This window comes from Pogonomyrmex barbatus, unplaced genomic scaffold, assembly GCF_055798465.1.
Source record: "Pogonomyrmex barbatus isolate J1 unplaced genomic scaffold, ASM5579846v1 scaffold11, whole genome shotgun sequence".
Classification (NCBI taxonomy): domain Eukaryota; kingdom Metazoa; phylum Arthropoda; class Insecta; order Hymenoptera; family Formicidae; genus Pogonomyrmex; species Pogonomyrmex barbatus.
Window position 1 is genome coordinate 2,523,687 of NW_028297107.1, and position 25,785 is coordinate 2,549,471.

Here is a 25,785-nt window from a genome sequence, read left to right on the forward strand (position 1 = left end):
AAATAGTTTTAAATACTCATGCGAATCTGCGAATGCGGGGATCTAATAGCATCCGACGTGTCTAAGAAGCTATAGAAACCGGAATACTCTCGTGCTCGAGTAATAATAAGCTTCGCAAGCAGCAGCGGGTCTGCGCAACTGTTTCGTCTAACAATGGTGGCGTAAATAAGTTACTAGCTCCGAGATGGTACGACGCTCCTTTTGAACGGGGAGAATACACTTACGGTGGTGAATTTGTAATTTCGCGCGTCGTGCCATGAGCCAGACTGCCGGTCCCGAGATTCAGGAGAAACCTGCGAGCACAGCGTATCGCGGTAACGGCGAAGTAGTCTCGTAGATCTCCCCATGAAACGAGAACTCTCGGGTGTTAATCCCCGAAGTTCTTCCCGAAATTTTCCATATTACCACGCGTCCCTTACATGCGTCTCCAAACGCGTCCTCACACACCCGCGCCCGGGTTTCATCCAACTTCTTCTTTACGAGCGCGAGCTGCACGCTCGACGCTCATATTTCAATCAGGGAGAACGAAAATTTCCACCCGAGAATCGCCGATGGGATATATTGAGTGCACCAAAGTAAAGCCAATATAAAGTTTCCAGTTAGCTAAGCTGCGATATCCATGGGAGCACGGATCGGAGCAAGTTTCGCTGTTTATCGCCGGGAGACGTCTCGCTGATCACGTGTCAAACGCAGCGGATGTAAACAAACCAAGTTTGATATCCGGGCCGCCATTTGGCGTTGAATGCGGTTCTACGTGTTAGTTACGCGCGCGAGCGTAAACAGAGGAAGGGTCTCGTGTTCAGACGACCCGACTTAACGGTTAAGTGTCAGGTGCGAATACGGAGCGAAGTGTCAAACTTGGCGACACCCGCGCTAACTCGTTCGAATAACGTTATAACGAAATTTCCAAAGTTGCCGCGCGGCGAGGCCTACGTCGGCGCTATATCGTCCGCCATAGTCGGGGGCTTCAGCCCCCGTTTTCAAGACCGAAATCGAGCCGCGTTCGGTAACGAGTTTACGATTGTATCGCGCATCGTCTACAGATCTACAGATCGGAGAAAGACGTGTAAAGTTCAGCTACCGCGGATCACAGATACCATAATTCTTAGCGATCTGTAGCTATTCGAGATTCCACTGATATCCCAGCCCTCTGTCTCTCTCTCTCTCTCTCTCTCTCCCTGAATTCTAACTTCCATAGATCTTAGTTTCTACAGATTTCAAACTTCACGGAAGTTCGGCTCCACAGAGATCGTTCCCACGGATCTTACACGCTGTAACTCTAAGCTCCCATAGATCATAGAGTCCGCGGATCTTAAATTCCATTGACGCTGGATTCCACGGTAGTTTGAACAAATTTGGAAATCGAGAATAACTCCACGGCGCTGCGCGCTTTCCGCAATTACTTCTTCCCGCGTCTTGTCGCTTTGTCGTTTCGTCGATTCTTGCCTCGGTAGAGTCCTTTACTTCCATAGAAATTCCAGTAATTTCATGACGCTGCCGGCTCGTGGCGAGACTCGCAAAGTATAACGGAGCGCACTCTTCTTTGTAGTCACGTACATGCTGTTAAATAGTCAAAGTGCATACAGTATAAAATCATGATAATTTCCCCTCTCTCTTGGCTGTCGCGTCCACTCAAAGTAACCACACACTCGCGAAGCTTTCCGGCGCAGCCGGCCGCTTAACACGCGGGCAAACTTAAAGAAATAATTAGTTTGAGTCTGAGTGTTTTCTTGAAAATTTGCGGCGCGGATGGGAGTCGCGCCACGAATGGGAAACTCTGTCGCTAAACGAAGCGACAACAGAACAGAAGGCACAAGTGGAAAAGTTACAAAGGGGAAACCACGGAATTAATTCGTATGGAAATGTCAGTCTTAAGCAATTCCGTGACTCGGAGATGTTTTGAATGGTCGGGACGATATCTTCCGGCCGCGTGCACGCGTTCTCTCTCTCTCTCTCTCTCTCTCTCTCATGCGAGAGACAAAGCGGTCCGTCGTCCTCATTGTGGGAGAAATCGAATCTGCCCTCGGCTCTCGCTCTTGTTTCTATCCGCTTGCCGAGAAATTGCGACATTTCAGAGAAGCTTGTTTGACCCATTCAGAGTGACCGCGCGATAATTCGCGCGGCTCGTACGCGAGCGTTTCTTGTGAAAAGACCGTTGATACACGCGTCACTAAAAACGCGCGCGGAATCGTTTATGAAGTCACACATTTCCGCCATAGTCGCAACGAACGTTTTATCGTGAAGGGAAAAAGGGACGTGGAAATTTAAAGTTGCGCGCAGCATCCCACGAGATAAAAAGGGGCGGAATAAGAAATGTCTTCTGTGATTGTTATCTTTACAGAGACGAAAAAGTTTTCTGTATTCGATGATAACAAGAAATTCAGTACCTCAGCGGAGATTTTCAGCGCGCGACCGGGGGTTTAACATCACGTGCGACTTCTGTTTCTCACGTCATGTAACGAGTCACTTCAAAGCCCGACGTCATATTCTCCTGACACATACGAATATAATTAACTCCTTTGTTAATTAGATTTAGAGAAATGTCTTTGTGCCAATTACACCGCCGCGCTTTGCCAAAGTAAACAAAAATCGTGCATGATTCTCTATTAATTTGTCGCAGTCCGAGAGCCCGCGCTCCTAAAGCTCATCTCGACCTTTTTGCGATGCCTAATTAAAGAGAATCACAGAGCGAAATTAATTCTTCAAAAGACACAGGTACAGGTGTACACATCTCATTAAACATGTATTTCATAAAAATCCCAGCGCGTTCCACCTCGCGAACCGAGCCGGCTGCACGAGCGGATGCTCTAATTCGAAAGAGGAGAATCCGCTTTCTCCCATGAGCTTTATGGAGCTTTATCGCTATATCACGATAAAAAATAACAACGGAAATTTTTCAAACTGACTATTATACGAGGAATAATCTAGTTTAAGTTACGATGACACAATCGACGAAGATATAACAGAAGCGGTTAAACCGCTCCAGTCTATCATCCGAAGCAGGACTCACCAAGAACCACACGGCTCATCCTGTCCGTAGGCTACATAACTGCGGCAAGTTTCCAACACGCTCTTCCTCTCTTCCGCGGGTTTATGGCGGTGCAAAATGGCGAAGTTTCTCACCTGGATAAGGTAGATATCTAGACAAACGCCGCTTTAATATCTTAATGGAGCGAACGACTGCTGGAACGAATGAATAAATTTAAGTATATTTTCGAGACAGAATCGACGAAAACGACGCTCGACAAGCGCCGGAAGTGGATGAAAGAAGAAAGGCGGCGAGAGCGCCGTACGCGGAGGAAAAGAAGGAGGGAGAGAGAGAGAGAGAGAGAGAGAGAGAGAGAGAGACTCAACCGGTCGCTCGAGCAGCAAATACCTCTAATGGAATTCGCGAAATCATTAAGATCGAGCGGAGACCGTTGGACGCGAGAGAAAAATTTTAGGTTAATTGAAATTAATGAATTCCAATCGAGGCGCGCCGAAGGAAGAGACGAGGAGAATATCGGCAAACAGAATTTCTTGGAATTAATTAACGGTGAGCCTTATAGTAAATGTTTTTAAACATCATTATACCAGGTGGAAATTCCATTTGCGACTCAATGGTCGTTCGATACGCCCGTATTCTACAGGCTGCCGCGTGATACCACTATTACACAAACGGCTCACAGAAAATGGACGCAATCGCGGAAGACGGCGCGGGATAATCCAGTTGACCCGTCGAACTTGGTGTCGAATCGTTTTGCATATTAAACGAACGTAATCGGCGACCCTAAATGGAATAAATGAGGCACGTTCCCGGCATTAACTAAACACAGTCACGAGCCACGAACGATTAAGGGAAACGAAACGGACACGGACCGGGAATATATCTCCTCCCTCCTCCTTTCCGGTGATCCTTCTCTCTCACAACGCACCCTTGCTCGTCCTTTTAATACAATTCCTTCCCCCCCCCCCCCCGACACTTTGGCGCTCGGCGTCTCGTGGAGTTTCTCATATTTGTTCCCACGACGACATCGACAATCGATTCGAAGAGTTTCTACGTTCATCTAAACTTGAATGCTCGCTCGACTTCCGACAATTGCTGATGGCACAACTCGCCGTTCCCCGACAGTTATGTGTCGGACAATAGCGATCGCCGAGTGCGATCGTTGTCGGTTCACCGAGGACAAGGGAGATACCTAAACTAGTGGCGTTATCGGGACACCGAGTGTTCGACATGCGCGGAAATGACATCTCGCTAGATACCCGTAGATAATAAAATCGTGTATGCGAATCGGTTGAGATGTTTTATGCCCCGAAAGTTAATGTGATGCTATACGCGCGCCATTCGCGCCGAGTTAAAAATGCCATTTTCGCGGAAAACGCCCGCGCGGGATCGTTCAACCGAACAAAGTAGAATAACGTAAATAACTTGCATCCGATAAGGACCAGCCATTTTGTATGCTTTTCGTCGCGCATAAAAGCGCCCGTAATAACAATTTACATCGACATCGATGCGAGCGCGCTCTGTTCGCGGAAACGCCGTGCGATTCAAAAATTAGCAACTTGATTCGATTTTCCCTATCCAGCCAGCAAACTTCCTTCCTTGTCAGGGACCCATCTACAATCTCCACGTCGAAACTTCCGGCAAACTCCGGCGCCAACGTATTTGTTCCGCCGGGACAAAACGAGGATCGATCGCGAGATCTCGGCGCGAGACGAAAACCGGGGGGGGGGGCGGGGGGGCGACGATAAAGTTTGATAAGCGGGCGCGCCTCGGCTTCTTTCTCCAAGAAGGATCGACGTCGATGTAATTAAACGGAAATCGAATCGCGAGAATCGCGCCATTGAGCGTTTTTCATTCCATTGTTGTGCGCCAAGTCTCGTCGGTCGAGTTTATCGTCACCGCGATAAGCGCAGTCAGATTTAATTAGCATTTAATTAAGTTTGTTTGACCACACGATGTATTCGTGTACGAATAATAAATATTGATTCCGTCGATGCGTATACCGCGCAAATATATATATAACCCGCTGCACTCTAACCTTTCGATAATTTTAATCAGAATATTAAGACAGCAGAATTTAATATCAACTCGCCGTTATTCGTATATAAATATTTTTGAGCGTATTACTGGAGCAATTTTATGTACCGAAATATGAAGAAGATTGAGGCGGAGGAAACTATCAGGCGAGAAAAGCGCCGTTTCGAGTACAACGCGACGAACAGAAGTACAATCGAAATGGCAAACGTTGCAGACATTGCGAATTTCTCAAAGACGCAGTTCGCATCGTCGATTCTCCACAACTACAAATTCGTTGTACGGGCACAAGTGACAAATCACGTCGTCGAATATTTACCGAAACACGGTACGCCCGACGTGAGAAAACAGCAACGGTAGGAATAAGAAATAGCAAGTAATAGCCATAATAGTATAATAACGTTACGATACGGTATACAAAGGGTGTTTCCAGAATTATCTCTTCCTCCTCGCGACTTGCTCGAAGCGCCGAAATATAATTAATAATTACGGAGTAATTGGGGATGAGAAACTTTTCTGGTCGTCGCAACAATTCCTTTCGCGTCCACTCACACTAGACATTTTCCTTGAGACAGGTGTTTTTAACGTTAATCCTATTCGCCACTTTCCAATCCCCATCCGACGCGGCGCGTCGTCACCATAATAAGATAAAAACAATAGCGATAAGATAAAAACCCCCTGAAACATGTCTGACGTCGCGAAACACGAGAAGGCGTCAGGAAACGCGAAGCCGCGTCGTCATTGCTTACGTTCTCGCCCTCGTCGTAGACTCGTTCGAGCAGAGACAAATCACCCCTGCAGGCTCACCGATAACCGCATTAACCGGCTCCTCCTCACCTCGTCGTCTTCGTCTTCATCATCGTCGTTCTCATCGTGGTTTCGTTTTCCGGCCCGCTTATTCGTAAAGAAAGTACCGCAAGTAGTAAAAGAACCGCCACTTCACCTTCGGGGTACTTTCGCGTCCCTTTTTCGACGCCGCCTCTTAGTTGACGTCCCATCTTTCTCTGCCTTTCTTTCTCTCTCTCTCTCTCTCTCTCTCTCTCTCTTTTCACTCCCTTTGGGGCGAGTGGTGAGTGGTGAGAAAAGGGTGGGACCCGCACAAACGACTCCGTCCTCCGTGGTGAAAAGGAGGCTGCAGAGTTGAAAGAAAACCGTAGGACGAAAACAGGGGTGGAAAAAAACCGGTGCGCGGTGACGAAAAAAGAAAACGAGGAAAAATGCAACGGCGAAAACCCCGAAGAAAGTGGAGGAACTTTCCCGCCGCCGCTGTCTGTTACTCATTTCTCCTCTTTCTCCCCCTCTCCCCCCCGCTCTCATCCCTCCGCGAGAGCCGCTGCATTATTCATGATTTTGTCAACGTCGCTTGCCGCTGTATTTTTACGGCATTATACTTGGAAAAATTCCGCGCCGGGGAAACTCGATATAGAGCCGCGAGTACACGCGGTATTCTGAAGAGGAAACACGCGCATCCTCGATGAAGATCGCGCCGAATCCAATAAGATGTTGACTCGAGATCGCGCAAAGATCGGGAGGGAAACAGGACAAATCGTTTTCTGCGTATACGATGTAAACACGGATTATAAAATACAAATGACACCGGACGATTTACATTTGTATATCAAATGTAAATTCTATCAAAATGTAATGAGCACGAGGGCATATCGCTTTATATGGAGAAACATTAAAAGATGATCTGCCGCGCAAATGTAATTTAATATTATCGCGAAAAAAGGATATTATAAAATTTAACACGCCGATTAATACCTATCAAACAGATATTTGAGCTTATAATTCATTAAATGAATTAAACTACCGAGTTGCGACCTGGAAAAAGCATTCTCGCGTATACGTAATAAGCAATAAATTACTAGATTTCACGGTAATTTTTCGATAAAGGGAATTTCACGCTAATTAATGAGATGATTAATATATATGGCAGAAATTTGCAGAACAGATTAAATGTCAATTAAATATTACAGCTACTATGCGATCTGGTAAATGGACATAAAATTCGTGAACGCGTAATATAAGTGTTACTTAACAATAAATCGCTAAAATTCGCAACAAGGGAAATTCGGCACGAATTGGCTTGTTAATAGACGCCTAATAAAAATTCAAAACTCATTTCCAGTTGCCAATTAAGCGGCCATTAAATTATCGCAGTCGGAAAAAGGGCGGGACTTTTGTCCGACAATAAATAATAACGCAATAAAAAATGGCCGTGGGCAAGGACAATCGCGTGGCGGGACAATTGAAGTCTTTTGTTCCGTCGAATTTTTGTCAGTTCGATCCGATCCTCGATGTTCCAGAAATACAACGGTTACAGCGTGTCGCGAAAAAGGAACACGAAACGGAGCGCGCACGCGTGCTCACACGCGTCCTTCGTGACCGAAATAAATGGGAGTACTCCACCCATTCTATTCTTTTTCCCTCCATCCTTCTGCTTTCGTCCCGCTTTCGTTCTTTTCTCTCGGCGGGCGTTTCCGTTGGTTTTGCCGCTGTGAGTAACGACACCTGTCCGACTTTGTAATGCCCATGTTGGATATATTTTGTGACAGATGTACAAGGATCTCTCGCTAGCAATTAGCCCTGGCAAATCGCGAGCGACACGCACGAGTCAGATGTTCTGACAGTCGCAATTCGTAGCCGTCTATACCATATATTTCGCTGTCGGAGCGCGTCTCTCTCGCGAGTCTCTCGAAAGATGAGATTTTGAGCCCGCGACTTCGCTCACCTTCAAATTCGAAATATTTTTTTTCTTACGGAAATTTCACGCGGCAAGGAACGATTTCGCGCGGCTTGACAAAAGCGTGCGACGCCGCGCGACAACGACACGCGTGAAAAGACTAATGAGATTACCGCGTGATGCGCTTTTTAAGCTCGACACGGCGAGTAAATCGCCGACAGTCGGAGGCACACTCGACGCCGCGGAATTAATGGAACATTACGTAACCGATAATAGGAAAATCCTTCTGTCTGGAATTCTCCCAATCGATGACGCAACAAACAACGCCGGCCGTCCGGAGAAATAACGTCCGCGTCAAGCCTCTTCCGGGGAGAGTGCCATAGTTAACAAGAGGGTTGTTCTAGTCGGCTGGACGCCTATTGCCTATTGTTCGTATAAAGATAATAGACGCTCATCCACATTCCCTCTCTCTCGCCTCTTGCCGCTCGATGAAATTCTGTGTACTTCTATTATCCTCCTTTCGCGTCATTATTGGAGCTCGGTTACAGCTAGCTAAATCGCCAGAAGATACATTTAATTCGTATCGACATTTTCTCAGGCCGCGCGCACCTCACGCGCAGTAAACAGTCGACAGTCTTCATCGGCCAGGCGGGTAAAAACGTAATTTTGCAAGTGGTAAGTTCGATTAGCGTCCCGGCGCGGCTTGCGCCGACTTAAAATCGTTAGATGATGAAAAATCTTTTGTCCGGGTACAATGCGCGCGCTGGTGCATTGTCAGTCAAGTGGCTCGAGCCAGCTTTGCCGGGTGACCTGAATCGCCGCGTGTTCTTGGCAGCGGCAGACTCGTTTCTTCAGGAGTCGAACACCCTTTGATATCGATGTTAATCAGAAATAGCGGTCGAGGAAAAAAGTATACGATCAATGCGTGTATGGTGATCCATATTTTCTTCGAGAAAATAAAGGAAATTCTGAAAATTTTAGAACTTTATTCCTATGTTCCAAATTCGTTTGTGGCTGTCAGAAATGTATGCATTACGAAATTTTCTTGCCTAGTACGTATAAATGATTGATACCACTCTTACATAAAAATAAATATATCGATCGTTTCCAAAAAATTTACTCATTACGACATTAAACATTAAAATGAATTAATTAAAAAAAAAAATTCCCGTAAAATAAAGGACTAAATAAAATAAAAAACAAGTAAAGAATAAAAAGTAATTAAAATAAAAGACAAAATTGAGTTGGAGAAAATAAATAAATCTAAAGGACAGCTATCTGAAATAAAGGACTGTTTTTCAGAATAAAGGGGGTATAGTCACCTTAATGCAAAATGAAACGCATAGTTTCGCGTTTCACTTTTTTTTAAATTATTTATGGCTTCCATTATATTCTAATTATTCAACAATCTTTTTTGCGAATTTTTTTGCCGTGCTTAAAAAGTCAAGTGAAATCACGAGCAATTCTCTCTCGATTAAACCAGTGGTTATGCAATCGTCAGACAAGTTGCCAATCGAGGCGCCAGTCGAACAGTCGAAACTTTATCACGATTGTGCCGATCGAATTGTACGTAATCGAATCAATCTCTTTCGTCGCCGTAGCGAAAAAGGGCCGGCCCGACTATCGCTTTCACGAGATCGATCATTCTGAAATATGCCAGGCGATTGTTCCGACGAGGGGCGATCTAATCGCCCGGCTGGAAAGACTATCGATCAAGATATCATTCCGCGTACTCGATTGTATTCCATAAAAATCAAAATATTCGCGGTCTCTCGACGTTCCTACGACTAAAATTCGACTCGAAATAATGTCAGGAACGTGAACGATGCCGTTACTATCTCTCGTGCGTGAGCGAAGTGTCGATGAAGTACCGATATACTATACAATACAGTATATAATAGTTAACGCGCGCGTTTGTGAAGTTGCGACCTCATGGTTTATTCAAAGAGCCGCGCCGCACTATCCGCAAATGTGAACTCCGGGTGCAGCTCAAGGTACGCAGCAATGACGACAGTTCGCGGATAATCAAGTCGTTAATGCGCCGCATCGGCCGTGCGCGAAGTTTACCTCGCTTCGGGGGAGGGGGGGGACGGGAGGGGGAGCGGGAAAACTTTCGTTGCCGGCCTCGCCGGCGGAAAAGCGCTCGCACGTACGCGGTTTAGCGTTCGCGCGAGCCGCACTTACGCCACGGGATGCATGCTAAAGCGAGAGCACTTCGGAGTTTCTCTGGGAAATGGGAAAACTCGCGGCCCTGCCTCGTCTTCCCCCCCCCCGCCCCTCCGCCTCTCACCGGCACTTCCGCCGCCCCTCCGGTACGCCGGAAACTGCCTGCATTATTAATCCCGATGGCCACGCGATGAAACGGACGCCGTGCAATTGCGGCACGAACGACACTGCGGCAATTAAGGATGCGTCGCCAACAGTTTCGCCATATCGCCAGGAATTCGCGATAAGGAGAACTCTCGAGAATTCCAGAGCATTGAAAAAACGTACAAAGGTCGAGAGAGAGAGAGAGAGAGAGAGAGAGAGAGAGAGAGAGAGAGAGATGTAAAGCTGTAACTTCAGTCTGCATTTACTTGATGCATTTACCCTCGTTACGTGTCGAGATTGAATTGTGTAATCTTCGCGTTGGCAAGATAAAGTCCATTATCATCTATAATACAGCTTGAAAAAGAAAGATTTTTTTTTAAATCTGTAAAAAAACAAAATAATCATTTTTCGTAATTTACTTTTTATGCTGAATACAATTCCGGTCTACAAAATGCTCTATTACGTTACAATATGAAGAAATTTAATATTCCACTCGCAAAAGAGTACTTTTTTAACATACTTTTTATCATGTTACAGCTGCGGAATACTACTTGCCGGAAAAGTTTTTTTCCATTCAATTTTGTTTCACTTTTGTTCCAAATTAAATACATTGTTAAAACTTTAAATCCTAAAATGAAATTCGTTCCAATGATTAAGAGGAATAAATATATTATTCCTATTTTCGATTTATATTATATTGCTTAATAATAATTTTTATAAATTTTTATAAATTTTTATAAATTTTATATTTTATTTTTTATAATTTTTTATTTTATCTTCGTATTTTTAAATTACATGTTGATTATTATTCAATTTTGTAAAGTAATATTTATTTCAAAGTTGGAAATATAATATTATATTACATTGAATAATTAAATTTAATAATATTGAATTTAATAAGCAAAAACATCTTTAACATTAACTCAAAACTGCGTAACGTGATCAAAAATTTTCAAGACTGTAATCACATTAAAACGTAAAAAGATTATTAAATTAGTATTAAATTAGTAAAAAATAGACGATGTGTCTTTTATATAAAATCGATGTTTGTATGTCGAGCTGTGTAACGGAATAGGGAATAGGTCAGCGATCAAACATGAGAAAATATCTCGAATGGGGCAAATCGATATATCTAGTACGGATAATTAACGTTAGTCGGGATCCGCGATTAATAATAGTTGACGAACGCGACAAACGCGCCGTGCAATTAAACGCGCTTGTCGCGCGGATATATTATAATAATTTTCGTAGCGCGCTCGGCACTTATTTACACGCGCGCCGACATAATTGATGCTATTCGGCCGCCGTTCGGGCATTATATCGCGGCTGTTTACATTAATTCACCGGCAGAAATGATAGCGCGCATAATTTCGGGTTGCATGGCGAATCGCGATCTCGCTCGTCCGAGCAACGTGGATTACCTAACATTGCGCGACGTGACGAGAGAGAGTGGACCCACCGCATAATAATGCGACGCTCGATGGAATAATAATAATCCCCGGCGCTACACAACGGTGTCCTGATCTTCTTAACGCTGTAATTTGATCCGAGAACGCATACGTCAATCCAGTACAAACGGTCGTTATCGCCATTACCATCAACCTCATTTGCAACCGCGGTTAATCGAAGGATTTGCGTTGAAACGATAATTTTCACAAACTTAAACACAAAAACTCCAGAATATTCGCGCATTCGGCGAAATATCTCTCCCTCCAAATCACCCGGTATCTTTCCTTACGCGGCGCACTCTTTATATTCTCCCCCGCGTGTATTATGCATTTCATTCCCCGTCGAAACAATACGACGTAAAATATCGTTTACAAAATAGACACCGTGCGCGTAGGACAGATAATTAAGTGGCACTTTATGAAAGAATCGCTCACAAAGCATCGCGAATATAAATCCGCCGCGCGCTGCCTAAATTACCCGCGCCTCGGGAAAGAACAACCCCCGTGATACACTCATCGCAGCCGGGGCCGGGGCTCTACGAGATATAGACGAACGTTTCAATCCCGCGCCCCGAGAAAAAATATACGGCCGACAACGTAATTTAATTCGTTCCCCTCTAAGCGACGGCGGCGGCGGCGGCGGCGGCGGAGGGAAAGGAAACGGCGGAGGTGGCGGAGGTGGCGGAGGTGGCGGAGGCGATGGCGGTGCGAACTCGAGAGTCAACGCGAAACCTGCCGTTCGTTAGCCCTGTATACCTTATGTTAGCATAATCTTTTATTACACGGCCGCAAAAAAATTCCGGCCCGCCACTAGCACTTAATTAAGTTTCCCTCCCCCGAGGGAACGTCCTCTTCCTCTTGTTATTAAAGAATCTCTAACTACCTTCACTAGCCTGGCTCCGCGCACGAAACTTCCGGCCGTAATGCCCGCTTCACGCGAGACTTTCAGGTCGAGCGAGCGTGCGACTTACCTCTTGCATGTGGTCGCGGGTTCGCTACGCTATCGTCCAGGAGCAATCGATGTGCATACGGTGACTTTTTCCAGCGAGGAATGCGAGTTTTTTCATTCCACCGCTTCAATTAGCGAGCGTAGCACCAAAACGACCGGTGACGTGGCCATCAACGTGAGTGTCATGTTGAAAATTCCAACTAATTGCGGCTCCCGTTTCCCCGGAGGGGAGGGGGGGGAGGAGGGGAAAGGCCATGATGGACGTGGGGAGGAAGAAGCGAAAAAAGTGAAAGGGAAGAATACTCTCGCGCTTTGTGATCGGGGAGTCAATCTCCGGAGAGGGACGCAGAGTGGCCACCATTTTTCTTCAGTCAGAACCGAATCGATAGCTACGTCCGATCAAGAGGAGTGTAACAAACGCGAGCTGAACTTCCGGCACATAGTAGCGGAGAAGAGCCCTGGTTGAAATTTCCCCTGCCCTCGGCGGAAGCGGAGAGGAACGAAAGGTCGTTGCTAATGACGATTAATAACTCGGCTGGTCTCGAGAGGATTTGATTACGATCGAGAACATGCAAAGTGATTTTCGCTATGGAAAATACGCCGCGTGTGCCTCTGCGCGCGCATTGATGTGCGCCCGAGCGTCGCACTGATCCCCATCGAGATCTTTAGAAAGCTTTGGGGGGAAAAGTCGTTCTGGCGGAAAGATGTTTCATGGAGCGGCAGCGTTTGTTCATTAACGAAACGGCGAGATGCAACTTGGCGAAATTGACAATTTCGAATGAGTTCCCGTAAGCGACAAGGGAGGTAGGAATACAAGCGGCCTACAATACCTCCCGAACTCTCGAACTCATAAATATCGTCTCATACATCGATATTGATTGTTCGCAAATATTATTCAAGTAAATATATTGACGTGGCAATTCGTGAAACGTATATTCGAAACATTTTTTATTTCCCTTTTTATCAATAATAGTTTTCTTTTTTTTTTTTTTTTAATAAAAAAAGAAAAAAAGATATAAAGAGGATATCCTCAATCTCTCGTCTAATTTAATTAGTTCGTGATGAGCCAGAAATGGACGTGCGGATAAAACCGAGACGGACGTTTCGCGTGAAATAATCTAATAAAATTTTTGCAAGCTCCCGTCACTCGTCGCCTGTCGATCGAATTTTGCGAGACGGGCCACCGCGAGCGGACATTTTCGGAGCCGCAATCAAGCGGATTGGCTTTTTCAGTATGGGCAATTCCTACGGCAAACCGAACGACCGCCGGTCGCGCCATACTAAAATCAACACAGGCTGCTAGTAGGATTTAATATAGATCCGAATTTCTGCTATATAAAACGCAGAGGAAGCCAACATATCCGACGGCTTCCTCTTCGTTTTAACCGTCATACACGAATATTTCCACCTCGTCCGAGCGAAAAAAATTTCTGGGTTGCACAAAATGGTGTTTACTGTCATCAAAAGACAAAATCGCATTTGCTATCATGTCTCCCTCTTTCTCCCTCCTCTGTATGCCCCTGATTTTCGATACCTTTTTTTCATCCCATCTCCCTTTCGGATACTTCACCTCTCTTTCTCCAACGAAAAAAAAAAAAAAAAAAAAAGAAAACAGACCGCTTGCAAACCGCCTCGTAAGCATTTTGTTCAAATTAAAAAAGTTTAGCGACGAGCATCGTTTAGGTGGAATTCCGCATGAGGTTTCAATTAAATCGTGAATCGAATTTAAGCTACTAACAATTCTAACTAACGTAAAAAAACGGAGACTTAGCAAGATCGTGCTAAACGAAGGAAAAACCGTATGTAATTACCGTATGTAACTAAAAAAAAAAATACGTTTGAATTTTTAATAGTTTCCGTTTGCACAACATGTCTCAGATGATACAAACAATTAAAATTTTAAGAACGCATTTTACATCATTTATCATCATTTTTTTTCGACGATTCAACAAAAATCAAAAAATGTTCAGATTTTACGCATAATTCGAACTTACATTAAATATTATACTTTATAAAACGAAAAATTACAATTATAAAATATTATTATAAGATACTTGTCAATATATATTTGTATCGCGAGATATTCGCATTTTTTGTCGATCCAATTAATTCTCCGGTTTTTTCCGATTATTGCGCGCGTTCTCTCGCTTTCTCTCGCGAGAAAACGAGATTCCGTCTGTTTCTCCGAATAATAAGCCCAGTACGACGATAACGCAGGAGCGAGATGACGTACGTCGTCATCCCCGTGAGCTTATCAGAGCGGCATAAAGCCGTTCTAGTTACGGCTGCGATAAACTGCCGCAAAACTCAATAGCGACCTTCTTATGGCGCGTAGTTAATGCAATCCGAGCGGACCCGTCAGGGTCCGTATCTACTGGCCGTTTATATCAACGATATCCACTCGTGTGGGGGATGACGGAACGGCGGAGGCGAAGTGGTAAACGTTAACCCGCCGTGTTACAGCGCGCCCGTGACATCGAGATTTGCATACGCGGTATAAAAAAGTCCGACGAGTCCCTTTATCGCCTCCTGCGGGAAATTCGCGCTGGTAATTACGGTATTCAAAGTTTCACCCTTGCGCGATACGGCGATCGTTACGGGTACCGCGGCGTAATAAAATAACAATATATGGGTACGCTTCTCGGGAGAAATCGATTGAACGGACTTATTGCGGTGGTTTAGACGCCGTCGGATAAATGGCACAAATTGCAACTGCGACGTAATCACACGTGAAATAACGGGCTAATAATAACGCCGATATGTCACATCGCTACGCGAGCGAAAAAGATGAGAGAAAGAGAGAGAGGGGGGGGGGGAGAGAGAGAGAGAGAGAGAATCGAAAAGGCAACCAAGTTCAGGAAACTATCGTGGACTTGTTGATTCGTGAACGCCGGGACTATCGCGATGGGATTTTAACATAATTGTACAAGACATTTATTTACCGCAAGAGCTGTATTTCCACAAAGTACACCGAAACGAGATTAATGCCTCGGCGAAAAACTATCTGATGAAATAAAACGTCGCCGTGGGGCTATTTATAAGAGGCAGAGCGAGATATCAACACGCGCGATCATTTCGCCGACGAAGTCATAATCGCAAATAATTAGCGCGAGAGAGCTTACGGGCCTCCCCGCTAGCGCAGATCGTATCCTATCGGCTTATTAAGTTGCCACCGCCGAGCATACTGCGCCAGTGGCGTGCTATAATTTCCAGGGTTATACCGTACTTTAAAGGCGTACTAAACTCCCCTTTCTCCCTAACTCCCACCCCTGCCGGCGCTGCAAAGCGAGTGGATAAGTAAGAGGCTACCAGTCGAGGGCGTCCGAAACTCTGTCTCCCTCTCCCTTTCCCACCCCGTCTCTCTCTCTCTCTCTCTCTCTCCCCCCCCCTCTTCTTCCAACTTTCTCATTCTCTCCACGCGTTTCCTCCCCCTGATTCTCTCTATCTATCTCTCGTAGAGATAGAAAGATAAATTGTTTGGCGAGAAGGCTCAAAAGTTTTGCGATATTTCCACTGTTAGTTAAAATTAGTAGAGTTCCCGAAGGCAATTCTGATAACGTTATCTCCCGTCCATGACGTCCGCCCTCCATCGCGATTTCGTTCCTCCCTCGGTACCTTTTGGTCCGTCTTTTTCTTTCATAGCTCGTATCAGCGCACCCTCATACCCTTTGAATCGTACAGAATTTCTCGCAAGAAACGCAATAAACCTGAGAAATGTATCTTGTAGCAACTTTGAGACAGATGTCTTCAGGATATAAGTTTAAATCATATTTAGACCTATGTATCTTTTGGAAATATTTATAATATTTGATCAAGGAAATGCATTTTGCTTAGCGATTAAATAAAACGACGGTAGGATCGCATCTCGTTCAATGCAGGCTTGCAAAATGGCGCAGCGTTTATCGGAGTCCGGCGTCATCGGCGTCGACAATTAGCGGAGTTTAATCGCCGCTCGGTCAGCCGTAATTAAGGGTCGCTTCTCCACCGAGTGTGACAAAAAGGGGAACGCGCGAATTAAAGCCGAGACTGAGGCGCAAAAACTGCGTGCAGATGTACTTGCTATGTTCAGTGACGTAGCTATGCTACGTATATCGCAATTAAAGTAAGATTGTACTTTAACAAAGAAAGATTTGATTTTAACAAAGAGAAATTTTATGTTGACAAAAAAAATGTTGCTACTTCGTTAAATATTTAAAAGAACTGACAACTTGATCGTTGATCAAACTGATTAAAAATTTCTTTAAATTGTTTATAAAAATGATTTATAAAAACAAGCAATATACATATATGTATAACTATGTATTTTGGAAACCCATGAAAATTTATCAAGAGAATTTATCAATCCAATTAAAAATAACGATCGAGCCAGAAGTTTTTTCAAGGCAAAGTGCCACATTATTTAACAGAAAAAAAGAATTGCGAGAACGCAATCCTTCCTTTTAATGAAATACTCAGTAATTTTAATCTTTCAGTCGCACCTCTATCCTTTTCCGCTTAATAGAATTTGTAACTTAGAGATTATGTGCAAATATACGGGTTATCTATTCTCGACTGCACTTCCATATTAGGTAAAACTAAAATCGGTGAACTCCACAATTTAATCTAATAGTCCTAATTTAACAACAATCATAAGGTTTTTATTCGTCTTCTGTAATATCTGTATTCATCATTTTTCTTTGCATACAAAGATCATCGCGATTCACAACTGAAAAGATTGTTAAATTTTGTTAATTCATCTAATCTTTTTACAACATGTATAAAAGAATTGAATATATAATATAATGTTTATCATTATTAAAAATGATTAAAGGCACATGTTTGACATACATAATTTAATAAAATATTACAAATATTAGTTAAATATAATATATGTAAATATTAAAATGAAATAATCTTATTTAATTGAATATTTACTATAATTTGATTTAAATTCATTGTATTTTTTAGTATTTAAATGTTCAATGTTTGATTAAAATTTTCATTTTTGAATGCAAACGTTTCAAACGCAAATAATACTTCAGTAAACATTCGATTATTCAGACATTTAAATAAATAATAAAGAAGAATAAAGTTTAAACTAATAATCAAATAATATATATAAACAAAACATTTTTTTATACATGATACTAATTATCGAATTTTAATTACAGATTGTGAAGTAGCAAATAATAGCAAATAATAATAATGATACAATTGCAAGTTAAATATTGAAAATGATAATATATAAATGATAATATATCAAATAACAGTATATATATATATATATATATATATATATATATATATATATATATATATATCTCTTTATATCTAATATCTTAAGTACTATAATATTTAGATCAAACCTATCTAACACTGCTTGCGAGTTAAACATTTCTAATTCGTTTCATTAAGGGAGACAAAGAGAAGAACAAACAAGAACAGACAATAGAGTTTATCTACTTTTTTTTTGCCAAATTTAGACAGGCCTAATTTGCAAAATGCAAAATGACACGACTTTACTACTAGAGAAGATACAGATAATATAACTATATTTAAGAAAGAATTTGTGTCTCTGTTGACCTTTTCTAAACAGTTTTGAATATTTCTTCTGGTATAATAGATTCAACATTTAGTAACATGCGCTTTGTAATATTGTGCAAACGTAATGGCACAATCAAAGTGGGTATGAAAACATTTTGATAAAATAAGCATTAATCATGTGCAAAGAGTGTAAGTTTACTACTGGAAAGATGACTGCAATGCTGAAAGCACACTGATACTCCATTCATAGCGTATCTAATGACGAAGAAAATAAGAAATACGAAAAGGAAGAAGTTGATATCAACTTAGCGTATTTAATACAGATTAAATATACAGCAAATATTCAACAAGATTTGATTTATTTATTCCGCATTCTTGTATATTAGTTAGGACGTTAAATAGTTTAGATGTATCAATTTTTCCAAACCTTACTGGTTCGTTGATATTAAATCACCGCGTTTTTAATGTATTATTTATTAAATTTATCTTTTTTGCATATCAAATTCAAAATGTGTCCTTACAAGATTCTAAAAATAGTAATGTTTTAATTTCTAAAATATATTTTTTATATTAATAAAATTGGAATAAATCATGTGTTTTAATAACAATGTAAAAAAAAAAACACTTTTTTATGCAATTCAAACCTCAGCTTTCAATTAAATATAGTTTAAATGTAGTTTAAATATAATTTAAACGCAATCAGTTTAGTTGTTGCTGAGATATGAAAATGTGAGTTACGTTTGTTGTCGAGACTCGCGCAAATGGAACCACAATCCCATGCAAGTCTGTGCAACTTCGTTGCGCATAAACTTGATGCAAAATCCTACCCGTGTCTCTTGATAAGATGACATTTTAAAAAACTATTTTACATAGAAAATAATTATAAATTATATATAAAATAATTATAAATTAATCCTCGATTTTTTCGACAAGTATATATTTTATTCATTTTCATTCCTTTTTTATTAATTAATCTAGTGTGATTAAATATTTGTAAATTTTTGTATATATTTCTTTATGTGTCTCATATTTTATCTTTATTATAAGTTTTATATAATTTTTTCTCTTACATAACATTTATATTTTTGTAAATATTCAAATAATGTGATATCGAATTTATTTAAAGTTTTCAATTATTTGAACTAGTTATTATTTTCAAGCCATTGAATTTAATTTGGTTTATGGATTGTAAATGTATTATTTTCACTTTATCATAATATTAGTTATTGAATTTATAAAAATTATTTTTAAATATTGCAAAATTAATGTTAAAAGCATCAACAAAAATGTGCTTTAAATATTGTACTTGTTGGAAAATTGATATATGACAAGCGTATTACGATATATATAACGTAAAATGGACTATAATGGAATATACTTCTTTAATAACGTTTAATAAAACTGGTTAATTATTTAGTTATTTAATTTATAAACATGAATCATTTATTTTTCTCAGTTTCAAACGTTCAAGCGTAGAACGACAATGACATTTATTACATGTAAATTATATTCAACACATTCATATAAATTTTTCCATTTAAGAGCAAAACTGTTCGAAGACGACATAGAATTGCGCTATGATTGATGGCAATTGTAAATCTTCTGTAATTCCGTGGATCATTAAATTATTCGTCAATTTCGAAGGAAGGACGGCCTAAGTGCGATCGAGCCGCGATTTCCGATTAAACTTTATTAATTGTCGTGGTGATGACACTTACCTCCAGCACGAGCAAAGTGTGCCAAAGTCATTGCATTTAGCACGACAACGTCCTTAATAGACAAAAAATATCGGCAACCACCGCATCGCACGACTCAGCAAAAAGTTTTTATTAACAGCCATGCACTCCTGTGACTCTAATCTTTCTTATTCAATTTTTATGATCGAACGAACAATCTTTGATACGTGTGACATGTTTCGCGTGGCGTTCAATGACAGATGTCTGCTCTACTCTCCGTAGTGAAAATTCAAAATATCAACTAATAACAAAATATATTTGCCAATTATATTCTAGCAGCTTCACAGGTAAGCTAGTACAAGCAGTTACTCACGGGCATTGTCATTATTATCACTTTCGATACGGAAGGTTCCTTGTAAATTTTAAATTAAAGCTACGTGGAAATAAATTCCGCTACGTTGCATTCTCAGGGTGCATTCGCGTATGCATTCCCGCGCGTATCAGACGATGTCACAAAGCGTGTACGAACGTTTCTCGCGTCTCGCGAGCTTAACTCACGGGCTTTTTGCCCATTCCTTGGAGCTTTTCGCGAGCGAGCGAATCGAATAATGCGATCTGTGCGTTCATGCGATTTCTCGTGCGCGCTAAATGTACACGCTTTACGCGCGAATTGTCGACGGGACGCAAATTTTCACCGTAGCGATAATTAATTATAATAATCGGCGCGCCGGGGAGTCGGCGAAGACCGAAGAACAATAGCAATTTCGAGTTCCAATGCGGCAAAGTCTTGCCAGAGATATCTAGTTCTCGCAGAGAGTTAGCTGGAAATTTGAATTTCGACTTGGAAGGACTTGAAACAAGGACGAGAGCCTTACCTTTAAGACTGCACGGGTCCTTATCTCCTCGTTGGCCCACCGATCTGCAACAATGAATAGAGAACAATGAAGTAACAACTAGACTCTTCGTTTCGTTCAAATTCTTATTGCGGCCGTACCGCGTTGTCGGTAAAACTTGGTAAGTGCGCTTACACGTACAATTACGCACATACGCACGATCATTATCGCAATAATTTATATCGATACTCGCACTGGTACGGCAAACTTGTTGGAAGCTTCCTGCTCGAATAATAATACAATTTTACGTTGGCATAATATTTACGAAACGTTGCCGCCACAGCAAGAGCAACTGCTTTACTCCTTTACGAGAAACCGAGGGTAACGCTACGACAATAACGGGATATCCGGCGGGAGGATCACCGCGCGGTGACATTAATCCTTTGTGCGAAGCGTATCGCGAACTTGACAAAGAGTAACAGGCGAAGGAAATAAGCGATCCCTATCACGAGGCGAGGAACAGAAGAAATACCCTATAAGCCGATACCGAAAGAATTAGCCGGGGGCGCCACGAGGACGCCATTTAAACGAGTTGTCACGAAACTTTCGTAAGCTTCGTGCTAACTAAAGACACGGAGAAATAGGGCTTATAAACAGTAATGCCTGTGACTCTTGCCGAGCTAAGTCTTCACGGCACACCGAGCCGAATGTTTCCTGTCATCCCTGCACATTGCGCGGAAAACCAATTATTTTATTCGATCCAACGTCTATCTCTCGATGCGCGCGCGCGCGCGCCACACACACACACACACACTCATACTCACACTCACACTCACATAGTTATTTTAAACACTTCGAGCGCTGGCTGTTGAAAGCTTTCACGTCTGATTGTTTTAAAGTTTTAAGTTTGGATTTGCGAGTTGCGAAAGATGGGAGTCTTTAAAAGTCCAGAGTTCAAAGTAAAGAGCTAAAAGTTATTAATTTACCTATGTTCTAACTTGTATTAAAGATTGTAGCAGTAACAAGATTGTTAAGGGATCAATTTTACATCTATGAATTTTATACTTCTTAAAATGGAGGAGATTACATATGCATTTTACAGCATTTGTTATAGTATATTTTATATATATATATATATATATCTTATATATTTAATATTAAAGCTGATTATATTCAATACAATTTTAATGCGCTGTGTAGCATCTTTTGTTAACAGAGAGACTATTTTTTTATTTTTAAGTGCAATCTCTCTTTTCATTCTTTTTGTGCGTCGACCGTGCATTGATTCAAAAGCTTTAAATATATTAATATTAAAGCAGATTATATTCAATATAATTTTAATACGCACTGTAGCATTATCTTTTATTAACAGAAAGACCTTTTTTATTTTTAAGTGCAATCTCTCTTTTTATTCCTTTTGTGTGTCGACCGTGCATTGATTTAAAAGCTTTAAATATATTAGGTTTGTAAATTCCACTCGTTTAAGGCTATAATATAAAAATAATTTCTCTCCACAATCACACAAGCAGATAATCGCCAATAACTCCTATAGATTTCACATGAAAGACTCACAACGCAACGAAATTAATGCTCGTTCGCTCACGACTTTTTGCTAAGAGGATGGAGACCCAGATTTCGCGCGGTTTCGTAATTTAGTCTCCTCAAGCTTCCGCTGGTAAGAGAAACAGCGAGCCGACAGAGAAAGAAGCGAGATATCGAGGTCACGTGCATTTCAAGCCCGGAGTCCTGATTTATCGATCTCGCGATCGCGCGAAAGGGCGAAGAAAGGGGTTGGGATCAAGCCGCGACGAAGAGCGAGGGATCCGAGGGGGCACGGAGGCAGGATGCGGCAGTTAAAAGTCTCGCATAGTCTGCAAGTTTCTGGCGATGGCGATACTTACGAGCGATTTGAGATTTAAGGTCGACTCGACGCCATTCATCGCTAAAAGCCTCGTATCTGCGCGGCTGTCGGTTTTAATGATTAATACAGCTCGTCGCTCAAGGATTAAGTCATAGTAGATAGGCGATTCGGGGGTGACTTTACGCGCGCGAGGAGTAAGAGGAAGGAAGTCGCGCGAGGATGAAGGGATCAACCGAATCGAGTTACATTTTTATGTTGACCTGAATTTCGCGTTCCTAAATCGTGGAATCTCAAAAGCGCCACGGTATAGTCACTGTGGTAGTCGATGAGGAGGTAAAAGATTTATACTGGAGTAGAGCACGAGAGAAAAAAAAAACACAAAGATAATTTGCGCATTTGTGAATTTTTACCCGACTGCGTGATTCTTTAACATTGAAAATTAGAGAATGTTTTATCTTACTCTCGCGAATTGAAGGGAAGTGATAATTTGAGAAAACGAAAATTTGAGAAAACGAGAAGTAAAATCAGATAGATTCGCGAGACAGTACATTCATATACATGCCACACAATTTCTTCCCCCGTTTCGCCTAATGAACCAATTGTCTGTGCTCTATATATAAGCGCTTCCACATTTGCTTCTATGTTCTGCTTTCTTAATTCGGAAAGACGACTTGAATTGGACGTGTAGTACAGAGAGCTGCGAAAAAAGGCCAGAGGTTAACAGAATTCCACGAAGCTAACGCAGTTTTAACTGTACGTATTCTCCCTCGTTACCGTTTCAAGCTCATTTCTATGGCGTCGCCGAAGCTGAACCCGCCGTCGCTGCCACCACCTGATAACAACGTGCCCGGCATCGGGCGCAAATAAAAATACGAGACGCGGCTTTTGTTCGGCCGCGATGAGTCCGAACAATTCCCGTCCGCCCGTTTAATCGCGACGTCCATTTATACAGCGAGGAAAGGGAAAACGGCGGTAGGGGAAAAAAGAAAGAGAGAGAGAGAAAGAAAGAAAGAAAAAAAAAAATAATTGCGAACGAAGCGACGGGGATCACCGACTTCGTTCGGAAGAATCGAGCGATCTCGCTTCTTTGTCCGGCAGGATGCTCCTTCCATCGCCGCGGTATTGTTCATAATCCTCGACTCGAAAGCGCCCGCTGAGCTTTTTTTACGACTGCCAATTGTCAAACTGCATTTCGCACGCGGCAGAAGGGGCCGCACGATGCCGTCGAAGCGGATTAAATTGCCGCACGTAATCCTGTCGCGGGCACCTGCCAATACGTCCTACATTTCGCTAATTAATCTCGCTAATTATTCGCTAGTTGGCCTCAGCAGTAAGGGCAAAAAGTAGCCGTTCTTTTGAAGATGAAAATTCACGATGATGACGCGGCTAACCGCAAGAACGATCCATTCCTCGTTTAATTTTAGAATAATTATAAAATTTTTTTAACGTTTTTAATATACCTTACAGAAAAGTGCCTTCTCATCAAATAACGTGATAAATTATTCGTAGTTTATATATAGCCTATAAACTTGAAATAATGAAATTGTTCAATAAATTGTTGATAATAAAATTTTAATTAACATTTAAAAATGTACCGATACGTACGTTCAGTTCCTCTTATATGTTAAATAACTATTTATTTAATAAATTAATACGCGGTTTCTCAAGAGAATAACAAGAGATAATCCAAATAGTTCTTCGAGTTATTTCTATGACGAAACAAAAACTATTTTCACATTTGGAATGCAAATACGGAGAGCACCAGGGCTTATTTCTGTTCAACAGTTAATTGGTTTACAGCAACTGCAAACTTATTTAGTAGCGGCAAGATAAACTATTAATTAATATTCCCGTTATTCCGCGTTTTATATCGCGCCGACTGAGACGACAGAGTCTCCTTTATTAATTCAATTCATGGGCGAATAATCTCCGAGAAAATCAACATTTATATTTTCTGATAAATAAATCCCGAAAGGGTGCGCCGAACGAGTTCAGGTTTGTTAATTAGATCACAACGATAAACTCTCGACGCGCGGAGATAAACTCTTAATTAATTAATTAAAAGGATTCTACGGCGGGGTGAAAGATCCTCCTTGGTTACTTTCTTTCAAAGTTTTCCCAGGACCAAAATCACTTGAACGAAGATTATTTGCGCGTTTGCAGTTTATAGAACGAATCCATTTTCTAGATACTCGCAAGTAATCAATGTAATTGCATCGTACATGAATCTGTTTCGTTGATAAATTTTTGACATTAGAGAGATTAAAGTGCACGTTACATTCGACGATATTCATGTTTTCAGTAACTTTATATCCAGTATAAAATCACATAACAAGTATTAACAAGCGTTGGAAACAGAAAATAAACGGTAGTACAAAGCAGCGTTCAAAGTTGTATTAAAATTATATAACAAAATTATGTAATAAAACTGAGTAATAATTATCACCATAATAATAAAATATTTTGCAAAAGCAAAATTTTCGTAATGAGCTAATAAACAAAGAATGGACTTGCAGTATACGTTAGCTAATCAACATTTGCACGGACAAAATAAATGTTTATTTCATTATTTATTCACGAGATGCGAAAGGAATTATTTATTAATTTAGCGATGCATGTCGAGAACATCAAATTGACCTGCTTCGCTGCATTTATCACTTCATTCGCTTCGTAATGTAATGATCAGACGCGGAACAAAGCATTAATTAGAAGGTTCTTATTTATCATTCGCTTCGGAAGGAAAGTTTATCGGAGATACGGTAGATGAACTATTAATAATCTACCGTCAGCATAAGTGCAACAAACAATTTACATTATGCAACTCCGGTCGGAGAAACGTAGAAATAATTATAGTGTACTCTTCCATCCGAATAGCAATTATTTTTACATGTTCTTACATCTTGTTTACCTGTCGCTCCGCATCAAATACGATATGGATGCCTCGCGAAGTATTTTTCACAATAGATTTTGTTTACTCTGTTTGAAATCTCATAATCAACTGCATTTCTATCAAAATAATGGTCGCGCTAATCTCCCCGCGATTATCACGGCGACGAATTAACGGGTCCTCCTACCCATCAATTACCGTAATTAATCGGCGATTGATTAATCGTGACACGTGGAATAACGCGTCCGAGCGCGTCGATTGTTCGTACCGGGCGATTAATCGAGCCGCCGAATTTACCCCCTCCGGCCGGCCCGAGGGGATAATTTATTTACCAGGCGGCTCGTTAATAAATTAAGACCGGCGTGAAAGCTTAATGAAACGTCTCGCGATGTCGTTCGAAGAATTACGAGCTTTCCTTCTCTCCGAGCTCACCGCTGCGCCGGGAGACCGCAAAAAGGATTCCGTGCGGTCGCAAGGACTCGCGATTACGACCCCGCAGGATCGGGAGACACGTTCACTAGTGTCTTTTCGAGAAAGAGATAATCAATCTTGCCGGGAAGAAAATAAATAATTTTTCGAAAATGGGATTTTT

General features: G+C 41.5%; 1 protein-coding gene across 5 annotated transcripts in view; it reads right to left on the reverse strand.

Moving 5' to 3' along the window:
• LOC105426076 (uncharacterized) overlaps window positions 1–25,785 on the reverse strand; it is a 122,922-nt gene that overhangs the window by 19,494 nt on the left and 77,643 nt on the right. For 3 of the 5 annotated variants that reach the window (XM_089071021.1, XM_089071020.1, XM_089071018.1), the window contains one exon: window positions 20,488–20,531. The exons of 1 other annotated variant lie outside the window; for it this stretch is intronic. The gene's annotated coding sequence lies outside the window, so the exon portion shown is untranslated. Of the gene's footprint in view, window positions 1–12,435; window positions 15,744–20,487; window positions 20,532–25,785 lie in introns of those variants that run through there. One more of the 5 variants, XM_011637146.3, reaches the window with a different exon arrangement.